A 26,243-nucleotide genomic window follows, 5' to 3' on the forward strand; every position below is an offset into this window, starting at 1 on the left:
CATAATGACCCTATTCAGGGGCCATGTTGTGCCCTAATGAAAAGCGACCTTTTATAACTTTATTACTAGTGTGTATTTGGAGATACAGTACTCCGTATGGGAAACAGTCTGAAGTGGATGTCACACTCCATTTTTAGTGTGACGCTACACAGACAAATCATTTTTCTGATTGCTTATTGAGGTCCAAGCCCCTCCACACCACAAGTTACCCACCCGAGATACCTCAGCTTAAACCCTTTTTTATAAAAACAACCACCGGGCGGTGGACACTTATACACGGTCCTCTTATCGGACATATATAAGGATTCGGGGTTCTTTTTAGACCTAAGTGATTACTCACTGGATGCTCTTCTATTTTGAACAGCATTGCCTGTAAATTCGGGTTTCGTCTATACCACCTGAACCCCCGTCATCTATGTCCCTGTTAATTGTTAGTTGGTGCTTTCCTTCTTACAATTACATAGATAGTAACGATCTATACGTTATTATTTGTGAGTTTCTCGTCAAAGCGCATGCGCGCAAGAGCAGTATCTTTCTGCTCACGCGGACGTCCTCAGTTTGTCTCGCGCCATTGCGCATGCGCGTATGAATAGTGTCTCTCTTTTCACGCAAGAGTTTGCCGTTTCTCAATGGCGATTACGGCCACTTCTTTCAAATATCGGTGGTTATAAAAGTACGATGGGTGGTTACATCGACACCTCCACTTCCGCTCGGTTCACAATCCGTGGCACCGACGGACAGGTCAGTCCTCTGGGTTTCTCGCTATAGTTAACTTATATTTGCTAGTGGTAGAATTGTGGTGACTCGTTCTATTGAGTCTCGTGATGCAGGGGAGGAAACTTGTGTTATCTATCTGACGGCACGTTAAAGCCCATGAGTTTTTAGGTGTTCACCAAGGACTTTGCTGTTTAATATTGTTGGGTATCTGTTGAACCCTCCACCATGGTTATTCCTGATTACTGGTCCGAGGGTACACATAACTACATACTGCTTTCTAGGATATGTTTTTTACAACCTATGAGGAACACCCACACTGGTCAAATATGGGTAAGTTCTCGTGTCCGAGTGACTAGGGGCTCTTTAGCATTTGGGTCCGCAATATGTCCGATGGACATTTATGTAGGTTTGTGAGGGTGAACAGTTGGGGCACTATCACACGTCTGTTAGGTTTCTGTGTAGAGCAATTGGCTTAGAAACTATAGAGCTGTGTACTCATGGTTTCTTTTTATCTACACTATAGAGCGGGGCCTCATACTCCCGAGCGGTTGCCGGGTGAGGTGGGGTCTTCACCCACACAAGGCTGGGTGAGTAGCATCATGAGGAAATGCCTCATGTTGTTTGAGCTATTTAGCTTTTTTCAAACTATGCTGAATGTCAATTATTCATGCAAGTGTGTTTTGTCTGTGCGGCTTATGTGTAGGTGTCTTGATGTATATTAGATATATGGTGTTGTTGTAAATCAAACTTCATTTTGTAGGAAGAAGATGTTCTCCTTGCCTTCCAGTGGACATTCAACGGTGATGGTTCCTGGTAGATATGTACCCAATTTTTAGTACATTGTTTGATATTGGTTTAACATTTCACTTATGGTTGCAGTAGCCATACTAGTTTTGGTCCTGAAGAAAGCTGGGGAAAGTCCCTAGAGCTGAAACATGTTGACCGTTCATCACTGCGCCATTGGGTAATCTTATTACCCGGCGTGTTTTTAACTGTTGACACAAGGAGTGCGGGTTGAATACTTTATAACGCCCATGTAGTCAATTTTATTTCACTACTGTCATATAGGCACTGCACTTTAGCAATTATCACTTTATGATGATTATCACGGCTATCTTCCTGACATCCATTTCCACATCGGCACTACATGGTCGGTTGTGTTTTGGAATGATCAGTAACATCCCACATGACGTAAATTCCACCATGAGGGTGGTCTGATGGGATTTATCTAGCCAGTGATTTTCAGCATCATGTGTTCATGTATACATCCGTTTATTCTGCACCCTGGCCAGTACAGCTATGTATAAAAATAGCCTTTGTATTACACCAAAACACATTAGATAAAAACACACATTTTACAATGTGCCAAGAGGCACGGGCAGAATTTACATGGGATATGTACAAGACAAGGCCACTGGGCCACTGTCAGGAATATGAACTTTTAGACTTAGTACTTGGTAGAATTAGCACTTGTAGGAATAGTAATTAGCACATACAACATGTAATAATAATCACTGTAGCACACAATAGAACATAAAGCACACAACCAGTAATTACTGGTAACAGGTAAGTACCTTCTACGCAACCCTAACCACCTTAGGAGAATTATACGCAGGGAACCAGGACCTCACTAGCAACACCTGTACTAGGAGAGAACAACCACCTAAGTATCACTATACATTTAGCGGTATACGCATAGGAACATTACACATGATGCATCACAACATTCAGAGTTGTAGGGAAAAACACATGATGCATAAACATACATTCAGCGGTTTAGGAGAAAGAGCACATGACGCATAAAACACATTCAGAGGTGCAGAGAAGAACAATTGTGCAGAAATCACATTAGGCCACAACCAGTGACTGTCCCAATGACAGGGGCCTAAACAGAGCAACTGCCCACTAAGTGCTGGGCAGCTGTAGAGATGATGTGGCCAACGCAGGAGCCTCGCAGGCTCTGGCCAATGCACTTGTGTCCCCCAAGAGCCTTGTGGCTCTAAACAAACAGAATAGCACTCCAGAGCCTCTCAGGGCTCGTAAAACAAATATGGCCCTCGTTGGAGTCCCTCGTGTACTCGACATAAACAAAATGAACCAAGAGCCTTCCGTGAGCTCTAAATAACAAATGTGCCCCCTGAGCCCTGGTGGGCTCTAAACACAAAATGACCCCACCGTTGGAGTCCCCCCTCTGGGGACTCGGAAATGCACAAATGCCCCCTGAGCCCTTGGGGGCTCTAAATCTACTAGGCCCTAGGTGCTGCCGCTGCCCACTGTTCAGCGGGGCAGCGGAAGGGAGAAGGGGGCCCAGGTAACGGGGCGGGCACCGAAAGCATGCCCTGACACCCCCCCCCAACCGCCTCATTCAGAGCCCCACTCACCGGTCTCTGGCGGGCGCTCCCTGGGTCTCCAGGCTGGCCACGCGGGACTCTGTCTCCTTCTCTTCGCCGGCAGCTGCGGGGTGCTCCCCACACCACGGGGGCCCCGCTGCTGGACAGACGGCTTCTCCCTCTTCTGGGCAAGTGCACCGGGGCGCAGAGTAGGCTCCTGCCTGCTCTGGTGCTCGTCCAGCCGCGACTCTTCCGGGGGAGGCGGGTAGGCTCCCGCCCTCCTACTTCCGTTTTCTCGTTGTCCCGTAGTCCCCCCCCCCCCGGCCTGCCTGAGTTCCTGGTCGCGGGCCGGGCGGTGATTTTCGGCTGTCCTGGGCTGCGTCGGTGATGTGGGGAGACACACGAGGGGTAGGCTTCCTCAAAATAAATAATAAGGCAAGGTGGGCACTCGCTTGGGGCACAAAACGGCAACAGGTCAAGTCGCAGGGTGGGCACCTCCGCAAGGTCAAAAGAAAGCGCTTCCAAGCGCTAGGGGGTGATTGCAGCGCTCCCAAGCGCTACACTGACAAGGAGTATAAAAGAAAAGCGCTCCCAAGCACTGCAGGGATTTAGGAGCAAGGGCAAAGCACTCCCCAGCGCTAGGATGCCCCAGAGTCCAGCAACAAGTCCTTTAGGAGGTGGGGGGGCAAGGCTGGGCCCAGAGCCACCTCACAGGGTCCTCCTAGGCAGGAAGCCAATCCCCAGTGGCAGTCCTCCTGGTGCCCAGCAGCAGCCCCCTCAGGAAAAGGATCCAGGAAGAGAACATTTTGCAAGGGGACACAGCCCCTTTTTATACAGTGAATTCCTTAGTCTCAGGGTTCAGGGTGGGGGAAAAACCAGTTGCAGCTGGTTTTGGAGCACTCTTGATGTGCTCAGCTACCCTTCCTATTCACTAGTTAGGCTAGGGTCAACAGTCGCACCACAGGGGGCGGAGCCAGCATTGTGTGGGGAAAGCCCAGCCCTATTCAGGTCCCAGGTGCACCCCTCCCTCACAACAGCATGCTAATCTCTCCACTCACCACCGGGGCAGACCCATCCAGACTCCTGGAGCCAGGCTCACCAGCCAGCTCCAGCCAATCACACGCCAGCACACTCACTGCACACGCACACCCATGTCTAGAAGTGGCACTTCCACACTAGACACATTCACGCCGCACACATCATTGCGCAGCATTCAATCTCACGAGTTCGCACATACCAAACTCGGGCCTGCACACCCCACGCATCAGAAACTACCAGGGACACATACATTCCCTATGCATTCCTATGGGAGGGCAGGCCTACCTCAACACACGCACTCAGAGTGCGCACGCACTTTCCACTGGGACACAGTGAAAGTGCGCAGAAACCAAAAATCACCATCCCCAGGTCACATATAAAAAGCAAAAAGTTCAGGGGTGAACCTGCCAGAAGGGCCAAGTCCAACAAGAAGGAAATAAATCAATGCTGTCACACTCATAATATGCATCTGTCCATCCCCCAGGTGATCACAGAACAATTAGGAAGCACTGCTGTGTTCCAAACCTCTGCAGGTTCCCGAGGAAGGATGAAGCTCTAGAAGCATTGTGGAATGCTGCTTCACACTCCCTGTGCCTGGATCTGGAGGAAACAGGGTGGCACCCAGCTTGTATGGTGGGATTAAGGGAGTCAGCAGGGACCACAGGACCGTGGAGCTCTCCATTGCCCCTAATGTTGGAAATAGATGCAGGTTCCTGGTTGGGACTGTGGCATCCTTTAAAAAATAAAAAAAGGAAGAGAACAGAAAATGAGCCTCTCCCTCAACTGTTCAATGACAACACCTCTCCTGATCAGCTGAGGTAGTGGCTAACCCCATAAGGCCCTTGAGCAAGCCTAGAAATGTGGATATTGTGTGCTGTAGTGCAGCATAGATAATACATAATCAGATGCACATAGCGAATTTAGTCTGGTGCCACATTGTAGGACTTGTGGCCCTGTTTTCTCTCTGCCAACTTTTGTTGATACCACGCTCTGTGCATGAAAATTCACCCTTTTTTCCAAGTTAAACACTAACGATCAGCATGCACCAAGGTGTTCTGTTATTTCTCTTCTATAATACTGAGTGGAGCGAGCAACATTTATTGACCATGCTTTCTGCCTGATGAAGTGTCTCATGAAAGTTTCCAGATTTTCACCCACTCCGCAGTTTCTCTCTACCAGCCTATTCCACCTTCATTCTGCAGCATCACCTCGTAAGCTGGGCTTCAACGTGCCACCCTATCTGTCAAGCTAGATCTAGACCATGAGAGTGAAAAGCAACACTCACAGGAACAACTACAGGAAGGAGAAAATAGGCCATCTCTTGTTACAGTAAGGTTTAGAACTCGCCCCCCCTCAAATTCAGGTAAGTTTCTCACTCCTCCTCTTCAAGGAGATATTGTAGACCCAGAACCTCAAGCAATACTTCATCTGCTCTCCAGATCATCAAACCAATTTGTAACTCCCTTGTGGTACCAGGGCTCCCTTCGCCTTCTTTAAGCCTTCAAATCACCCCTATATATTATACTGCCTTTTATGTTCACACCAAACAATATGATGATCCAGAGAACAGATCTAACTGTACCCTGAATGGAATGTGAGCTTCTAGAAAACAAAATGGATGATAAAATGTACGTCAGCTTATGCCCCAGTGCAAACTTCAATAGATGTGACTTTTACTAAAGATAGAGCAAGTTATGTGTGTGCCAGTCCATATCAAGCAAGAGGCAGCAATGGTGTAAAATATATGTCTTCCACAGAAGTATCTATTAGCGGTGCAGCGGGTGCAGTAGCACCGGGTCCCAGATGTGAAAGGGAGGCCCAGCCTTCCATGCGCTGACTGCAGGTATAACTGAGGCCTTCCCTTTGTATTTTTTTTTAATGAAGACCACCTATGGCCTAGCTGTGTATTTACTCTTTGTGTTGGATAGGCAGAGCGCCGGGGAAGAACAGGACAATTGAGGAATGGTAAAGAGAGAGGAGAGGCGTGACAGTAAAGGAGAGGATGAAATATCAGAGAGGAAAATGTGAGAGCGCGGAGGAATGGGATAATGATGACCGAGAAAGAGAAGGCCAAACATGAGGTACAAGGACTGGGGGGGAGAGAGAGGCCAGCAATGAAGATCTGATGGAGAGAAGGGGTGAAGGAGATATGGATGAGTGAGAGTCAGAAGAGGAGAAACGAGAAACGAGAAACTGACAGGAGAAGGGCGTAGAGGATGAATGAGAGGTTTAGATGAGAGATCAGAGGAATGGAGATAAGGAGAAGAGAAGAAAATACTGATAGAATGAGGAACTTGGAGGCCCATAAGCAATGATGCAACTATCATTAGTGCAGAAGGTGCCTCGACACCGGGGTTCTGGGGTGTGAGGAGACCCCTGAACCACAATCATGGTGTTGATTGAACTAGGTTATGCGGCTGGTATTCTATTATGTTCGAACTAAAATATAATTCATTAGTAGCAGAATATCCTGCTGCTTTCAGAATCAATACATTATGGCTGTACAAATGATTATTACCCCCCCCACCCCCACCCCAACTTCGGATTCTGTCGAGCAGGTAATAGATGGAAAAGAGACACTTATAGCATCGTGTTTGATTTATAGTCAAACTGTGTATTCGTCTAAGTAACCCATGCCCTTCAGCAATGCTAAGGGAAAGGCAAACAGTAGAACATGAGCGCTTCCATCACGGGCACAACTGTAAAGAAATAATGCCCGACGATGAGGACAGACTGATTTTTAGCGAGCAGTCGTGCAGATATTTCTTTTTGTATTAGCCAGACGGTGGCGCCTGGCTACTACAAACATTGTTGGCTATGAGAAACAGATGCTATACAAGACATAGAGCACAATAGTTCCTGAGAGTTGTACTTTTTCTGTTCTAAGAAGCTTCCCTTACTTCTTATACTATCACTTGGCAAGAAGACACTCATAAAATATCACAGGGAAAAGCAGCCTCACAGCCAACCATTTACATGCAAGAACATGTCAAGAAGGGCACTTTCTGAGAGCAGCTTCGATGTAAGAGGTTGTAAGTGTGTGTGGCACAGGAAGCACTGTTCTGTTCCTATTGTTCTGGTTGTACATACGTCCAAATATGTTTATTCCTTGATGGCAGTGTTTCTTGAGGCCGGAGCATCTCCCCGTTCAAGATCATGAACAGATATATAATTGTGCAAGTGACCTTTTTACAGATTAGGGAGCGTATGTACAAGCCCCTATTGCCACCACAACGTCACCAATAAATGACGTGGTGGCGATAGGGGCTGCGCCTTTTGTACAAGGCAGCGTTAATCCACTTAACATGGCTTAACACTGCCTTGTCAACAAGGCCCTCTCTCACGCTATGGTTAGCGTGAAAGGGGTGGGCCCGTGTTGGGGTGGGCATTCCACCGCAACACCCTTTCATTTTGATTCTGCCTCTATGTACAAAAAAGGCGTACATAAGAGGCAGTGCCAAAATTAAGACCAGGTAAAAACTGGTCTTAAGATGGCATGACAAGGATAAATGCATTATTTCTTCTTGTTTTTGCATTTTCAGCACACATAGAAAAAGCAAAATGCCATTGTTTTTTTATGTACAGGAAGGTGTCCCTTCCTGTACATAAACAAACTTTAAAAGAAATGCCATTTTGTCATTTGCATGTGTGATGCATGAAGCTGCACACATGAAAGTGACAGAATGGCATTTCTAGGATTGTTGATGTGCAGGAAGGGACACCTTCCTACACATTAACAATCCTCCCCTGCAGACACCCTTGCACTCTGGTGCAAGGGTGCCTTCGTTGGCGCTAAGTTGCTAAACTTAGCGCCATCGCAGGGGGGAATGCAAGGCTGCACCGCATTCTCGTAAATATTGTGCAGCCTTGCGTTTCAGAACCGAACACCTCTCTCCTCAACTTCTTTTTACATTTCCCCCTAAATGTATTTGTACCATCGTTGTGTAAACAATTACCTCACTGTGAAACTAACTAATCTGTTTTCAGAATATACAGAAGGCACCAAAGACAACATATTTTCCTACTGTTTGCATGGAGAAAGCGTCACCAAAACGAGGAGTGTATTCTAGCGGAAACTAATTACCAGATATAGTGTGCATTTATTTCGGAATGGCTGAATAAAACACTCAACTAGTCAAAACAAATGTCAGTCTAAAAATAATATCTTTCCAGCAGCTATTTCTTGTGATGCAAATGTGTGTTCCCAGACATCAGAGAGATAAGTCAATCCAATTAAAACAGAAACAACAGGCTCTCTATCATAAATGTTACCGACACGTCAACACATGCCCGCCTTTGTTATGGCTAGGTGCAGAAAGATGCTTGTTGTTTCTAGATATGCATCTAAATACCTTACCTTCTAGTAGGCAGGTGCCACTGTCACTGCCAAATGAAAATGAAGTACAAAATGTGTTTTGCATTTTGGCTGCGCTTACAATGTTGTTTTTTAACGAAAAAGTTTTATGGGCCCAACTCTCGAAACATTCCTTATTCCTAAGTTCTAGCACACTTATATTGGTTTCTATCTACACATATATAAACTAGAGTTCATAAAATCAGAATGTGTGCACTTTATTTAAGCCCATATGTAAAACAATAACCACCAAAACTCTGCAAGTCTAGTAGGGATCCATAAAAACTTAAATGGATGTACACATGGCTATGACCATTGGAAATGTTGGAGACAGCCACACAATCTTAACTTTGATATTCCGTTTTAGTTTCAGTTTAAAGTTTATTGCTTGATTAATTAAAATCATCGCAAAATCCCCCCTCCCCCCCCCCCCCCCACCGACAAAATGTAAATAGAGTGCATCTACACAGGCAGCTAGGATTGTCATTATGCGAGCGATCATATTACATCTGTGCTTTGTCTGCCATACATTTCAAGTGTATAAAATTCTAATGTTGTAAAATCATGCTAAAACTATATTAAAATCAAGTTACAAGAAAAATAAAATAAAAACCCCCAAATAAGGGTGTGAGGATGTATTACAAGCCATTATAATTTGTCATCATCCGCTTGCGATAGGCAATTGTTGGCAAGTTTCATATACTTGACTCCTCGGCAAGCCAGGATGCATGACGAGCCCTCCAGCCAGCTTATCACTGCTTGTCTGCTAGATCGAATGTTCAAGTTAATAAAAATCGCCTTTAGGTACCGTCCCCTTTGGCTTAACATGGCTGGACAGGCACACAACAAATGGGCCAAGGTTTCTTTTTGGAATCCGCACAATCGACAACCTTCTGAATTAAAACCTGTTAACCCATGAAGGGGATAAGTCCTTGGAGACATGCACCCCCATCCTGAACTTTAAGAAGCACATCTTTAAGTGAGAACTAAAATGGGCAGATAAATAGGCTTGTGGCTTTGATGACCTATATGATTGTATAACTGTCCATCCGTGCCGCCTCTTTGTGAGCGCCAATTTATCTTCCAGTAAGGATTTATTTTTACTTGCGACTTTCGCAAGTTTGTTAAAAGAAACTCTATCCATCGTGTTGTCCCATGCTGGTTGCAATTCCAACGTGGCCAAGGATGTGCTCAGGAAACTCCCCCAAGAGTTTGGAATTTCTTGCTCCTTCTGTAACCTTACTTCGTCCCAACAGAGTCTATTTAGAGTGCTCGCTTCGGATGACCGGAGGGTATGGCAGAATTTAATGAAGTTGCTCATTCCCCTGTATTTATGATCCTGGGGCCCAAATTCCAGTCTTACCTGGGCAGACGAGGCGCATTTTGGCAGATCTAAAACCAATTTGTAGATTTTTGACTGCAATTCATTCTGTAAATGCGAATCTTTGCCACACCAGGGGACCAAGCCGTAGGACAAACTTGGATGGATTTAGACGGCCATGACTTAGCAGATGAGAAAGGTTTGGGCAGTCCAATTTTCTGCGCAGTGCTCTGTAGGCATAAATCAAGGACTGGGTCTTTGCTCTAAGGGCCAGTTTGTGTTCTTTATGACTTAAGCCCTGCCCGATTATTACACCCAGATATTTGTATGAGCTGTTTTCTTCTACATGAACCCCCTTGACCATCCATTTGAACTTTAGTTTCCTACTGTCAACTAGGCGAACAACTTTTGTTTTGTCTTTATTTATCTCTAGCTGTTCCGAGTCCAAGTAGGATGCCAGGTTATTTATTGATCTTTGTAGCCCCACTGGGGTTTGACTTAGCAAGACTATGTCATCTGCGTATTGGAGGATTGCGACTGGCTCATTAGCCAGTTTCAGGGGTGGCAGTCTGGGTTTTCAAAGTGTCTGGCAATATCCGATAGATACAGATTAAAAAGGCTTGGGGCTAAGACACAGCCTTGCTTCAGACCGCTTTGTGTGAAAATGCTTGCGGTGGTACTCGACCCATTTCCCAACTTGACTCTTGTCCAGGTGTCAGTATACAAGGTTATGATGGCGGTGAGGAGTACATTTGGTAGGCCCCATCCCTTTAGTTTGCTCCATAAATGATTCCGGCTCACTCTGTCAAATGCGGCTTTTATGTCCACGAAACAGGCGAAGAGGCGGGCTTTCCTTCTTTGTGCCTGTTCCGTCAAGAGGGCTAGAGTTGCAAGATTCGATTGGGTGCCCATGCCTTTCCTGAATCCTGTTTGAAATTTGGGGATGATTTTGCTTTCTTCCATCCAACCTTGTAGATGGTTCATTAGGCATGAGGCGTATAATTTTGCTTCCACGTCAATCAATGAGATTAGTCTATAGTTCCCTGGTTTGCCGTGATCTCCCTTTTTATATATGGGGTGAATGGCAGACCCCCTCCAGGAAACTGGGATATTAGAATGTGCGTAAATCTCATTGAAGACTGGGGTAAGGGTTTCCGACCATAACTCTGGATTGTTCCTGAAAAATGCGTTTGGTATGCCGTTTGGCCCGGCCGCTCCCTCGGACTTTAGTTTCTTTGTAAGTCTGATCAGTTCATTCGCATTTGTCAGAGAAATTTGCTTGTTGGAAAAGGAGCTCTAGTGGGCTAGATTGTCTATTGATGTAACATGATTGGGTCCGGCTTGAGCCTCCTTTTGGTCATGGTGTGGCCCCTGGAATGGTTGTTCTAGATCCCTCGTTGGTTTATTGAACAGGGTGTTTACATGATCTATCCAAATTTCTGTTCCTATTCCTGCCTCTTGCTGAAGTGTTGGCCCCCAGAAATCACTGCTGTTGGATTTTTTGCTAGCTGTTAATAGTTGCTGCCAAATTGATTCTTTATACACTGATTTTGCTTTCCCCAAGTTCTTTCTATAGGCACTCCTTAGTGCCTGCAGCTTTGTTTTTTCTTTTCTCCCTCTCTAGATAGGCGACGCACTTCTCTCGCGATCTCTCTTTTGCGCATTTTGAGATCATGATCGAACCATGGGTCCCTTCTGACTTTTTTTGTAGACCTCTATGGCTTGGAAACCGGGAAGGTTTGAAGCAAGAACTATGCCAGTTGCTCCTAATGATTTGCATAAGCCCGTTCTTGTACAGGGCCTTGGATTTCTTTAAAGGCCTTTACTTTCTCCTCCATGGATTGCCGGGCCACTCCTCGCCATTTTACCTTGCGCAAATTGAAAGTTTCTGAATGCAGCATAATGGCGTTTCGGTTCTGAGCTATTTTAGTTCTATTCTTCAGATTCAAGGTTAATGGCAGGTGGTCGCTTTCTGCTTGTGAAATTATACTAAAACTATTTATCTCTGAGGACAGATTTGTGCTAGTAATAATAAAATCTATTGTCGAGGTGACCTTTCCACTCAGATATGTTGCTACGGGGGGCGAGTCCCATGGGGATTTGCCATTCCTAATTATTAGGACGAGTGCTGCTAATTTGCAGACAAAGTCAGATGCGCCGTGAGGAACTTTGCTGTTTCTTCACCGTTTTGTCGCTAAAAGATTGGTATTAAAGTCACCGGCGATCACCATATGAGTATTTATGTGACTTTTCTGCAATGCTTTTAGCAATTTTATAAGAGTTGTATATTTACTGTTCTGCTTCTTTCTATCTGGATGAATATACACATTTATTAGGAGGAGTTGTATGGTTTGTTCCTTGCCGGTTACCTTAATCACTTGGATCCAGTTTACCCCTGTGACCATTTCCTCTGTTTCCCAATGCAATTTTTGGGTTAAATAAGTTGATACGCCCCCTCTCGCATGACCATCATTTGAGTGTCTTTCCGCCAGGCAATGATGTTCAATGAAGCCAGGTATTGAGGCTTCCCCCATATTCCATGTTTCCTGAATCAAGAATATTTGTTGTTGCATTAAAAAGTTTGCGGTATCTTGATCTTGGCCCATGTCCCTGAAGCCATGCACATTCCATGAACAGAGCGAGATGTTAATTAATTCGTTGTTTTCTCTTGCTGGTCCCGGTGTTTTTATTCCATGGTTAGGAATGCTTATCGTTCAGCGTTTTTGAGATCCAGGCCCAGTCCTTGATTTCCTGCAGGCTTCCCCCAATGGAGCCCGGGCTTTCGCTTTTGGGGTGCCTATTGTTTTGCAGGTACGTAATTGGTGAGTTGGAACGTACTCCGCGTAAACATGTTTGCTGGTGTTTTCGTGGGCTTTTCTCTTCCTTTGGATTATTTAAAAAAGGATACGGGTACCTTGGGCGTTGCACTGCCTTTAGCCTGATTCCCCATGCTTCAAATCTTCCTTTCATAGCTGCAATGTTGTCCACCAGGTCCTTGGACGACCAAGTTGTCAGTGACTCCTCTACACCCCTTCCGGGAGTTTCCTTGAATTCCAATGAGATTAGGCCACACAAATGGATTCCTTGTAGTTCGGGGATTTCATGGAAGAGTCTCAAGAGGTTTCCCCTGTTGAGCGTATCCTGGGTGCCTTTTGATGAGTATTCCGGAATAAAAGACAGCTTCAATTCACACGAGTCAGTTTCAACTTGTTTTACGGATGACAAAGGTGCGCTTTTATTTCTTCCCCCTGATCCTACAAGGTTTAGCGGGGGGGGTTTGACTGCTTCCTTGTCATGTTCTGCTGCATTTGTGATTAATACCTCTTGCCTGGCGATTGGAGGGCCTACATTTTTTTGGGCCGACGTCCTTATTTGTGGGTCCGCTTGCTCCTGGACTGAAAGCTTGCAGTAGCGGTCCTTTCCCCTTGTTATTACAGCAATTGTTTTGCGGGGGATTTGTGGGCTGGTTGACAGTGTGACCTCCTACCTTTTATCTGGGTGCTGCTTAGGCTCTGCTAAGTTGGGCCCCTCATGTGTCTCTACTTGTTGCCATGCAAGTTGTTGGCTGTTTTGTACTTTGCCGCCCCTCGGGCTAATGTGTCCCGCCAATTATTGCTTTTTCCTATGTGCTACTTCGCCATGTTCGCTGTCGACTAATTTTGAATTTTTCAGTTGCTGCACAGCCCGGGGTTCTTTACCAATTGCTTTGTTCTCGCGGACTGAGCTTATAACTCCTTGCTTGTTTTGAGGCTCAGAATAAGATTTTGCCGTGTGCCTAAGACCTTGACTGTTTGCAAAGGAGGTCTGTGAGCAGTATGCTTGATTTCTTTCATCACTTCCAGCCTCGGTTAAGGAGCATAATATTGCTTTCATTTCCGTATTTGGTTTTACTGTAAAAAGTGGAAATAATTTAACCGGGGCAATGCTTGGTTGTTTGTTATATTTTAGCCTGGCCTTCCTCGCGCGCTTTCTTTCCCGTTTTGTGATTTTGCCTCCCGCATTTTTTATTGGCTGTGATGCCGCTGTTTGATCATCATGTTGGCTATGGTTAATCTCAAATTCTAGGTTTATTTGAGCTTCGTTTATGTTTTTGATTCCTCATTGTTGACTTTGTGTAGGTGAGAGGTTTGCTCTTGCAGGATCGGTTTTTGTTCCTTGGTAATGGGTATTTAAGGACTGTTTTGCTGCCCCTAGAACATCTTTTAGAAGTTCCGGAAGTGTTGCCAGTTTCTCTATGATCGGGCTACAGTGGCATGTGGCCTATTGGTTATTTATGTCATTTTGCCTGTCTAGGGTTTCTTTTTTTGTTAATAGCGATGTTATTACGTCCAGTTTTTTATTTACTCCAGCGATGTGACTGGCCATGAGATTGATTAAGTCAATTTGCACATCCATTTTGTCTGATTGAAAATGTTGTACTTTTATGGATTGTTCCAGGGTATGAATCAGAGTTTCGGCCCACTGCGTGTAGGGCTGCTCATCATTGTGTTGAGCCAGGGCTGACGAGCCGGGGATTGACCCATTTCCGGAAGAGATAGTTATTGGTGATGAAAGGATTAGTCATTGGTTTGTTATGGGACTATGGCCATCCACCTGTGGCTCTGTCGTGTTGTCATTCTGATTTTTTTGAGGGTTCAGTGGGGTTGAAGAGACCAAGATGGCTCTTCTTTGTGGCTTCCTTTTCTTTGGTCTCAGGGTGCGTTGCTCTTTATCCTGTCCCGTCCCCTCTAGAGACTCCAGAATTTCAATCAGATTTGCCTCACTTATATTAGGGAACGTTTTGCCGATCAGCGTTTCCTTTGAAGCTGCGCTTGCTGCTGATTTTATTAAATCTATTTTTTCCTCCTTTGACCATCTTGAGTTGGTTCGGCACTGTTCTTTGTTTCCTGAAGGAAGTTTGCAGGCGTTGGGATTTACTATAAGTGGAGGATCATTTTGTCCCTGTGCTAATCCTTCTAGAGAGGAGTGAGATTTTCCACACTCTCTGCTTATCCCCACGGGGTCTCAAAAACCAAAGGTTCCACAGGATCTCCGGTATTAATTATTTTTACTTTTGTTGTGATTTCTTTATGAGCTTCGTTTAATTCTCCCGAATTTGTTTTGAGAGTTAGTCCTGGCATTTCGGTTGGTGCCTGATGCACCTGAGCTATTACTGGAAGCAGTTTCCTGCCATCTGTATGAACCAACTGATTCTCTAGTAATGGTTCTTTTGATGATGCGGTATCCATTATTACTGGGGTACCTCTAAGAGAAGGTTGTGTTTTGTCCGGCTGTATTGGGGTTGGCAACAGGGTTAATTCCTTTTGGGGGGCGTACATTGCCACCAAGGGGTCTTTTAAAAAGGAAAACTTTTGAATCACTGTTTGCTGGGTCGGTTTGGAATTTAACTTTGTTGGTGGGGTGGGGACTGAAACCAACCTATCCCTGTGGCCAGCTCCGTTTTCGCCGACGTTGGTTTGTGAATCCTCCTCTTCTTGTGATTTTAGTTTTGGTTTTTTGTTTTTGTTTCCTTGTTTCCTTCATGGTCTTTCTGTGACCCCCTGACGGATGGTTCCTGATCGCATCTGTACAGAACCCTGATGCTATTTTTTTTTTTGTTCTTTTGTTTTTTACTACCTAATATAGTGGCTGCTTCCCATGGCAATCGCTCCTGCTCCCGGCTTCTCCTCCCTTGAGGTAAGCAGCAGTTAGCAAGTTAGGCTTGTTACTTGACGATCTCTAAAGCATCTCTAAAGCATCGGTGCATCGGGGGGTGCAGCCTTGCACTGAATAGCCCCGTGGATTTGGGGTTTAGGATTAGGGTTTGCTGCTGAAGGGGCAAGTCACTGTTCAGGAGCCCTTCCCACACTGGGCAACTTGTGGTCGATCTCTCACCTGGCTGGCTGACTAGTTGCCCTCTGGAGCCGCTGCCGCCGGTGGTGTTGGTAAGCTGTGACCGCTTCTCCGCATCTTCACCAACTCTTCGCCACCTCCTGCTGTCTTGCAGACACTCGCTCCGCTCCGCTCTGCGCTCCAACTGCTCCAACCGCTCCTCCGTCTCTTCACTGCCCGTCTTGCAGGCCCGTACTCTGGCGGCCGACAACCCCACCTGATCGACCCTCGGATTGGCCTCGCACCACCGCGGGGTTGGCTGCGGTGAGGCGGCGGAGCTGACAGCGGCAGCGAGGGGGGGGATTTAGGGCTTTTTACCCAAAGCCCAGAGCCCTGATTGCCTCTAACGGCTCTAACGGCTCCCCCACAGCTCTTCCTTGGCTGCCTCCTCAGCAGTGCGACACAGCAACACAGCAACAAAGCACAGCGCTTGCCGTACGGCTTCAGGTGTGTTCAAGTCTTTTTGGTCAATCCAAGCCTCAGTGATTGCAATGAAATAGAAGATGGGGCACACGTTTCTTCCTATGACCCACTACCACGGAAGGCTTTTGCGGCAGCATTGCAGCAGATGCATCACACCCGCCGCTACCACCGCCGCTGTGGGGGGTCACAGGTCCCGCTTTCTGCTGTTCACAGGGTCGCGGGGTCACGGGACTCGGGACTCGGGGCCAGCGGGTGCAACGTCCGTGATGACTTCCCGCTTCCCGCTTCGCACTGCAGCTGAACGCCGCCAAACGCCGCTGCTGCAAAACACTGGCTTTCCAGACGCCGACGCCGTTCAGCTTAGCCTCATGGTGCCCGGTGTTCTTTTTTCCCCTTGTGGTGTCTGTTGTCCGCTGGAGCGTGCATCTTGCACACCTTACTGCCGGGCTGCTGTGTGCTGTGTGCTAAATGCTCGGGATTTGGAACTCGGAACTCCGCTCTCTGCTGCTCTCTTTCTTCCAGTCCAGGTACAACAATGCCATCAGGCATCAACTTTGATATTCATTAACATTTCTAATAGTTTTATCATCAATTTGCATCTCCAACATCAGTGGGAAAATGGCTGTACAAAGTGAAGGGTCAAAGAGCCACAAGTACCAGCGCTATATTTTGCGAGCTCCTAATTGCGGCTTTTTGCGACTCACAATTAAGACGTCTCAAAATGCGATGTACAACAGTGTGCTTGGCGCTCTTTGCAATTCTCAGTGGGTCACAAATTGACCTGCCTCATCAATACTCATGAGGCAGGTCGCAATTTATGACCAATTGTGAAAAGCCAAAATTACAGGGATGGTGCGTGGCCTGCTGGGATCAGCAGACCACCATGTCTGTGATTGCTTTTTCAATAAAGCAATTTTGTTTTGTTTTTGTAATGCAGCTCATTTTCCTTAAAGGAAAATGAGATGCATTATAAAAACAAAAATCAAAAGTTTTATTGTAGTTTTTTAACAGTAGGCGGTAGTTCGTCTCACCACTGCCTGCTGTTAAAAATGTTTGTGCCTACATTCGCAAAGGGGTCCCCTTTGAGAATGGGTTACCATCAATGTGAAGTTGATTGCAAATTGCAAAAGTTTTGCAACCACATTCCGGTTGCAAAACATTCATGCATTCACCTGCGACTTTCTATTAGGAAGGTACACCCTTAACAAGCCCCTTCCTAATACCGACTTGCAAACCCTATGTTGCGATTCGGAAATAGGTTACCGACTTGCCAAATAAGGTTAGTGCATATCAAAAGACTGTTTAGTGGTTGCAAATAGCCTGATTCTCAATTTGTGACCGGTAAAATCTTTTGTACATGTGGTCCATAAGTGTAAGACAAATCCCACTGAAGATCCATATTGCTTAGCATGTAGGACAACGATTTCTCTACAAAGAAATGTAAAGAAAGTAAAGAAAAATAAATTCAAGGTGCATTTGCAAAATTTAGTCTGTGGAAAAGTAGCAAGAGGCTACACTTGAATACAGAAATCTACAATATTTATAAATGCAAGTGCATAAACACTAGAACTTTTTTGGAAACCATGGGCCTGATTACTATTTTCAGTGGTCTTTAACGCACCTGATAAATAAAAATACCACAGGGTACGTGATTAAGGCACCAAAATGTGCATAACACAGTACACACTGTATGCTTTTCTCCTGTTAATTGTTGGCAGGTTTGATCTACCGAAATGTAATGAAGGCTGAAATATTTAACACATCCGATAATTATCAGATGCATTAAATACCAAACACGTAATTATGGCCTATGCATAAACATGACCGATGGCTAGTAATGTTGCTACTTTGGAGTAGCTCGGCATTGCTTATTTTTGTTATTTCTAGCCCGTGTAAAAATATTTCCTCTCCTGAAAAAAATGTATTTCTTTACTAAATTATAATATGAAATGCCATTTGATTGCCAAAGAGGAGGTATATTTTGGGAGGTGTAAATAAATGAAATTTAAAACAGCAATTATGTAACAAAATAATCACCAGACTCTGCCACCCAAATTTATTTTATGAAAAACAAAATTATTTAGTAAATCATGCAGAGACATTATACTTCATTAGGAAAGTAGCTGCATGGCTCTTCTTTAGAACAAATGTCCCAACGAGATTGATCAGCTGCGAGTTTCCTCTCTTTGCAATAGGGAAGGAGAGGCCATTCTGTTTCCAGTAGCAACAAGTGTAATCCCTCTCTATCCTATGCTTCACAAGGTCTTGTCAGTCTGCTCACACCCCTCACTTCTTCTTGGATTGTTGATGAGCAGTTAGACTGTGATAGTCTGGCTTTCAGAGTGCAGGACAGAAGGGGTAAGTCATTTCTTGTCCTAACTTCTCCCTACTGTACAATCAAAGGGAGGGATTTGACTGTAAATAAGCCACGGGAGAGGTAAGAAGGATTACAATGTTTCAGCTAAAGTTGTGATTTGAATGATTTAATTTAAAAATAAAATATATCCATTTAAAGTTATTGCAAAAAGACTTTCCTGTGAAGTTTGTGGTGACACATAATCATTTATGATAATATTTTCAAAGGTTATTCTTAATACAAAAAAAATAGAAGCGTTATGAATTTGATAATATAAACCACATATAATATGTTTGCCCAAAATGAGATTTATCAGAACAGCACTATAAACTTGCCTAAATCAGAGGTATCGTAAGCATGACTGTAGATGTGATACTCTAAAAGTGCATTCTTAGCAAAGTACAGATATGCTTGAGATTGTGGGGTGAAATATTCTTCAAAGAAATTCAGATATAGTCAATGGATAAAATGAAGGAATAAGAAGCCACTGCATTGAGTTATTAAACTGATAGACACCACTACTATGTGCAAACCTATAACAGATAACAGTATGATAAGAGGGGCATGTCCATTATGAACTAAGAGACATATATACAAAAGTATTTTTGCGGTCACGATTTTTTTTTTACATATGTACAGAGCACAAATTGAGATTCCGTAACATGTGAATACGTTGCAATTTATGTTTAGCGATTTGTTATTTGGAATGGGTGTGTTTAGGGCGTCCCTTTCAAATATCTAATTTCAGTGCTATGTATGAATGTTTTGCAATTAAATGTCGGTCGCAAAACATTAGTTTTTTACCTACGCCTCAAAGGTAGTAGTAACCATTTGCAAATGGGAAGGGGTCCCTTCCCCAAAGGACCCCTTCCCCTTTGTGAATGTTGAAATAATATTCTTTTAAGAGCAGGCCGTGGTCCAAGGGCCTGCTCTTAATGTGTCACCCTTGAACAAACTCATATTAGGATTTTCGCAGTTCATGTGGGAGCCAAGAGGAGATACATATAATAAACATTTCATGTGGATGAGATTCCTACATGCAAAAAAAAAAAATTAAGTTCATGTGACCCATAAACATAAAAGAAGGCACCTCGAGAGGACTCTCTCATAGTAGAAAAACCCTGCATCAATAATCAATAGTCAGACCAGTGGCTGAAGTGATGAACTCATATAAACACTCTTAGTGGCTGCAAGGCTTAAACAATATGATACAGCCAAGTGGCCAACTCAATCAAATCTCCTGAACCGACATCCACAGTTGATCAATTGAAACCAGTGGTCTATTTGCTGTTCTAACTAAGATATGATTCACCCCACATAAACAGTAATTTTCTGCACCCCGCGTCTACGGATCATGTGGAGTTCTGAAAAGTTCTACTTCTCAAAGCGGAGCAGAGTTTTTTTCTTCTCTCGCTAACGTTAAATTTGCATGCGTGTGGAAAATCCAATGCTAGACCACTTCCCAGCGAGATTTCTAAACACGGGTGGTCGCGGATGATCACGAGCATTTGTGTTGAGAAACCATCCATACGCGTTGAGAAGCTGCCACTTAATTAGAAAATCTACTAGATCGGCAGAAAGAATAGCAACCTCTTGCGCTGCTCATGGTGCCATTCATGCTGATTTTCCAGTGTGGAACAAATACATAGTGCTAAAAATCAGCATGAGCGGCGTGACCTAACGCACTTTGTGACTTGCTGAACTGCGTGTAGCGCTGCAGAGTTTTTGGGTCAGTTCATGGAGTTCTTTGTAGCGGAACTCTGTGACCTCTTCCCACACCTACTAAATATCAAGAAAAAGAAAAGTCTGTAAAACCGCGCACACTCACACAAAAAATCAAAATTGCAGCCACAAAAACAAAACGTGCACAATATCCTATCTCTCTTCTACAGAAATGAGTTGTAACTGTAAAATCTTCATCAACAAGATTATTAAAAAGAAGAGAAAGAGAGTAATACATTCCTAGGAGGAAATCCCTATGTGTGTAGCACAGTGCAGTCACATGCAAATTATCAGCTTATAATCTGGACATCAGGAGAAATAGATATGAGGGAAAAGGTAGGGCCAGTACATGATATATGGCATATCAACTGATAAGAACATGCAATTCCCAAGCAGGATAATATAAAGAGATTTCATCAGTCTGAATCTCTTCTCCCTGTCTCCTCAACATGCAATATCCAGGACCATGTCAATGCCTCTGCTTTTAACATCTGTTTTTCTGTTGCGGTTTTCCTTCTGTCAGTGTGTGACTATAAATGACCCCGCCTTCTCTGTGACCATGATGCTGGTATCCCCTATACTTTAGGGTAAGGGATGCATACATTGCTAACCTCATATATAGTCCACAATAACACCCAATGTTGTAGATCAACACGGGCTGAATGTCAGAGCACCATATATCACAATGATTCAGAAAATGGGGGTGGTGATGAACAGAGTGTCTGAATTAAGCAGACCACTCTTACCCAGTCCAAAGATCAGGGCTTGATCCATCACCGTTGTTTAGCTCACTGCCCCATCCCAGCTCAGAACCTGGCTATATGCAAATTAGTCTGTCCCTGGCCCAGTGCATCATGGGAACAGGGCAGACCAAACTACCAAGCCAATTCTTCACCAGAAAGGAGAAAAGCTTCCGGGGACCGGTTTCTGCCATTTCAGGCGTCGTCGGCCCGGCTTGCTTGAATCCTGATGGAGCAGTGAGCAAGGGACTCATGTCTGAGTATACCCTTCCACGCTTATGGTGGACAAAATGATTCAGAAAAGGGGGTGGTGATGAACAGAGTGTCTGAATTAAGCAGACCACTCTTACCCAGTCCAAAGATCAGGGCTTGATCCATCACCGTTATTTAGCTCACTACCCCATCCCAGCTCAGAACCTGGCTATATGCAAATTAGTCTGTCCCTGGCCCAGTGCATCATGGGAACAGGGCAGACCAAACTACCAAGCCAATTCTTCACCAGAAAGGAGACAAGCTTCCGGGGACCGGTTTCTGCCATTTCAGGCGTCGTCGGCCCGGCTTGCTTGAATCCTGATGGAGCAGTGAGCAAGGGACTCATGTCTGAGTATACCCTTCCACGCTTATGGTGGACAAAATGATTCAGAAAAGGGGGTGGTGATGAACAGAGTGTCTGAATTAAGCAGACCACTCTTACCCAGTCCAAAGATCAGGGCTTGATCCATCACCGTTATTTAGCTCACTGCCCCATCCCAGCTCAGAACCTGGCTATATGCAAATTAGTCTGTCCCTGGCCCAGTGCATCATGGGAACAGGGCAGACCAAACTACCAAGCCAATTCTTCACCAGAAAGGAGACAAGCTTCCGGGGACCGGTTTCTGCCATTTCAGGCGTCGTCGGCCCGGCTTGCTTGAATCCTGATGGAGCAGTGAGCAAGGGACTCATGTCTGAGTATACCCTTCCACGCTTATGGTGGACAAAATGATTCAGAAAAGGGGGTGGTGATGAACAGAGTGTCTGAATTAAGCAGACCACTCTTACCCAGTCCAAAGATCAGGGCTTGATCCATCACCGTTATTTAGCTCACTGCCCCATCCCAGCTCAGAACCTGGCTATATGCAAATTAGTCTGTCCCTGGCCGAGTGCATCATGGGAACAGGGCAGACGAAACTACCAAGCCAATTCTTCACCAGAAAGGAGACAAGCTTCCGGGGACCGGTTTCTGTCAATTCAGGCGTCGTCGGCCCGGCTTGCTTGAATCCTGATGGAGCAGTGAGCAAGGGACTCATGTCTGAGTATACCCTTCCACGCTTATGGTGGACAAAATGATTCAGAAAAGGGGGTGGGGATGAACAGAGTGTCTGAATTAAGCAGACCACTCTTACCCAGTCCAAAGATCAGGGCTTGATCCATCACCGTTATTTAGCTCACTGCCCCATCCCAGCTCAGAACCTGGCTATATGCAAATTAGTCTGTCCCTGGCCCAGTGCATCATGGGAACAGGGCAGACCAAACTACCAAGCCAATTCTTCACCAGAAAGGAGACAAGGTTCCGGGGACCGGTTTCTGCCATTTCAGGCGTCGTCGGCCCGGCTTGCTTGAATCCTGATGGAGCAGTGAGCAAGGGACTCATGTCTGAGTATACCCTTCCACGCTTATGGTGGACAAAATGATTCAGAAAAGGGGGTGGTGATGAACAGAGTGTCTGAATTAAGCAGACCACTCTTACCCAGTCCAAAGATCAGGGCTTGATCCATCACCGTTATTTAGCTCACTGCCCCATCCCAGCTCAGAACCTGGCTATATGCAAATTAGTCTGTCCCTGGCCCAGTGCATCATGGGAACAGGGCAGACCAAACTACCAAGCCAATTCTTCACCAGAAAGGAGACAAGCTTCCGGGGACCGGTTTCTGCCATTTCAGGCGTCGTCGGCCCGGCTTGCTTGAATCCTGATGGAGCAGTGAGCAAGGGACTCATGTCTGAGTATACCCTTCCACGCTTATGGTGGACAAAATGATTCAGAAAATGGGGTGGTGATGAACAGAGTGTCTGAATTAAGCAGACCACTCTTACCCAGTCCAAAGATCAGGGCTTGATCCATCACCGTTATTTAGCTCACTGCCCCATCCCAGCTCAGAACCTGGCTATATGCAAATTAGTCTGTCCCTGGCCCAGTGCATCATGGGAACAGGGCAGACCAAACTACCAAGCCAATTCTTCACCAGAAAGGAGACAAGCTTCCGGGGACCGGTTTCTGCCATTTCAGGCGTCGTCGGCCCGGCTTGCTTGAATACTGATGGAGCAGTGAGCAAGGGACTCATGTCTGAGTATACCCTTCCACGCTTATGGTGGACAAAATGATTCAGAAAAGGGGGTGGTGATGAACAGAATGTCTGAATTAGGCAGACCACTCTTACCCAGTCCAAAGATCAGGGCTTGATCCATCACCGTTATTTAGCTCACTGCCCCATCCCAGCTCAGAACCTTGCTATATGCAAATTAGTCTGTCCCTGGCCCAGTGCATCATGGGAACAGGGCAGACCAAACTACCAAGCCAATTCTTCACCAGAAAGGAGACAAGCTTCCGGGGACCGGTTTCTGCCATTTCAGGCGTCGTCGGCCCGGCTTGCTTGAATCCTGATGGAGCAGTGAGCAAGGGACTCATGTCTGAGTATACCCTTCCACGCTTATGGTGGACAAAATGATTCAGAAAAGGGGGTGGTGATGAACAGAGTGTCTGAATTAAGCAGACCACTCTTACCCAGTCCAAAGATCAGGGCTTGATCCATCACCGTTATTTAGCTCACTGCCCCATCCCAGCTCAGAACCTGGCTATATGCAAATTAGTCTGTCCCTGGCCCAGTGCATCATGGGAACAGGGCAGACCAAACTACCAAGCCAATTCTTCACCAGAAAGGAGACAAGCTTCCGGGGACCGGTTTCTGCCATTTCAGGCGTCGTCGGCCCGGCTTGCTTGAATCCTGATGGAGCAGTGAGCAAGGGACTCATGTCTGAGTATACCCTTCCACGCTTATGGTGGACAAAATGATTCAGAAAAGGGGGTGGTGATGAACAGAGTGTCTGAATTAAGCAGACCACTCTTACCCAGTCCAAAGATCAGGGCTTGATCCATCACCGTTATTTAGCTCACTGCCCCATCCCAGCTCAGAACCTGGCTATATGCAAATTAGTCTGTCCCTGGCCCAGTGCATCATGGGAACAGGGCAGACCAAACTACCAAGCCAATTCTTCACCAGAAAGGAGACAAGCTTCCGGGGACCGGTTTCTGCCATTTCAGGCGTCGTCGGCCCGGCTTGCTTGAATCCTGATGGAGCAGTGAGCAAGGGACTCATGTCTGAGTATACCCTTCCACGCTTATGGTGGACAAAATGATTCAGAAAAGGGGGTGGTGATGAACAGAGTGTCTGAATTAAGCAGACCACTCTTACCCAGTCCAAAGATCAGGGCTTGATCCATCACCGTTATTTAGCTCACTGCCCCATCCCAGCTCAGAACCTGGCTATATGCAAATTAGTCTGTCCCTGGCCCAGTGCATCATGGGAACAGGGCAGACCAAACTACCAAGCCAATTCTTCACCAGAAAGGAGACAAGCTTCCGGGGACCGGTTTCTGCCATTTCAGGCGTCGTCGGCCCGGCTTGCTTGAATCCTGATGGAGCAGTGAGCAAGGGACTCATGTCTGAGTATACCCTTCCACGCTTATGGTGGACAAAATGATTCAGAAAAGGGGGTGGTGATGAACAGAGTGTCTGAATTAAGCAGACCACTCTTACCCAGTCCAAAGATCAGGGCTTGATCCATCACCGTTATTTAGCTCACTGCCCCATCCCAGCTCAGAACCTGGCTATATGCAAATTAGTCTGTCCCTGGCCCAGTGCATCATGGGAACAGGGCAGACCAAACTACCAAGCCAATTCTTCACCAGAAAGGAGATAAGCTTCCGGGGACCGGTTTCTGCCATTTCAGGCGTCGTCGGCCCGGCTTGCTTGAATCCTGATGGAGCAGTGAGCAAGGGACTCATGTCTGAGTATACCCTTCCACGCTTATGGTGGACAAAATTATTCAGAAAAGGGGGTGGTGATGAACAGAGTGTCTGAATTAAGCAGACCACTCTTACCCAGTCCAAAGATCAGGGCTTGATCAATCACCGTTATTTAGCTCACTGCCCCATCCCAGCTCAGAACCTGGCTATATGCAAATTAGTCTGTCCCTGGCCCAGTGCATCATGGGAACAGGGCAGACCAAACTACCAAGCCAATTCTTCACCAGAAAGGAGACAAGCTTCCGGGGACCGGTTTCTGCCATTTCAGGCGTCGTCGGCCCGGCTTGCTTGAATCCTGATGGAGCAGTGAGCAAGGGACTCATGTCGGAGTATACCCTTCCACGCTTATGGTGGACAAAATGATTCAGAAAAGGGGGTGGTGATGAACAGAGTGTCTGAATTAAGCAGACCACTCTTACCCAGTCCAAAGATCAGGGCTTGATCCATCACCGTTATTTAGCTCACTGCCCCATCCCAGCTCAGAACCTGGCTATATGCAAATTAGTCTGTCCCTGGCCCAGTGCATCATGGGAACAGGGCAGACCAAACTACCAAGCCAATTCTTCACCAGAAAGGAGACAAGCTTCCGGGGACCGGTTTCTGCCATTTCAGGCAGTTTTTCCTTTGCTTTTTTTATACTGAAATTGCCTTTTTTCAACCAGAGCACCTGCACTACCACAACCTTAGATATCCTGAGTAATTTCATGACTATAATATTGTCTATATGTATAATGAGGTAACCCTGGTAATCCTTCTACCCTGTCTTGTTTTCTTTGTTTTCTTCTAATATAGGTTGCAAGACAGCTGACTTACTAACAGGTAGGGAAGTATGGTAGGACCTAAGTAAGGAATGCTCCGGTTAAAAAATGTATCAATTCTAATAGAAATGTGTTTAGGAACTTTTGGCCCATAGGGATCCACATGCCCTAATGAACGCCCAAGACCGTATAGGCTATTAATAGTGTTCCAATAATAAAGGCATAATTTCTCCAGAGACACTAAGGTATTTTTTAAATATTTATCTGGATACCCTATTATACGGTGCTGTCCAGTAAAATTTATGCAAGAACTCCCTCCTATCTAGTCAGTCTTCGAGGAGGTTGAGTCCGCCCAGGTGGCATTGTCCTACCAGGGTGGGGAGAGGACTCCCATGATGAAGCATGACTCTAACAAGTGTGTGAGGTGTCCTCTACCATTAAGCATGACTTCTCTAAAGACAGGAATCTAAGATTTTAGTCCTGCAAAGTCTGCATATGTGCCAGAGCCAATAATTTTGTGAATCTGAGGACACAGTTCTGTATATCACTGACAC

This window comes from Lissotriton helveticus, chromosome 4_1, assembly GCF_964261635.1.
Source record: "Lissotriton helveticus chromosome 4_1, aLisHel1.1, whole genome shotgun sequence".
Taxonomy (NCBI): Eukaryota; Metazoa; Chordata; class Amphibia; order Caudata; family Salamandridae; genus Lissotriton; species Lissotriton helveticus.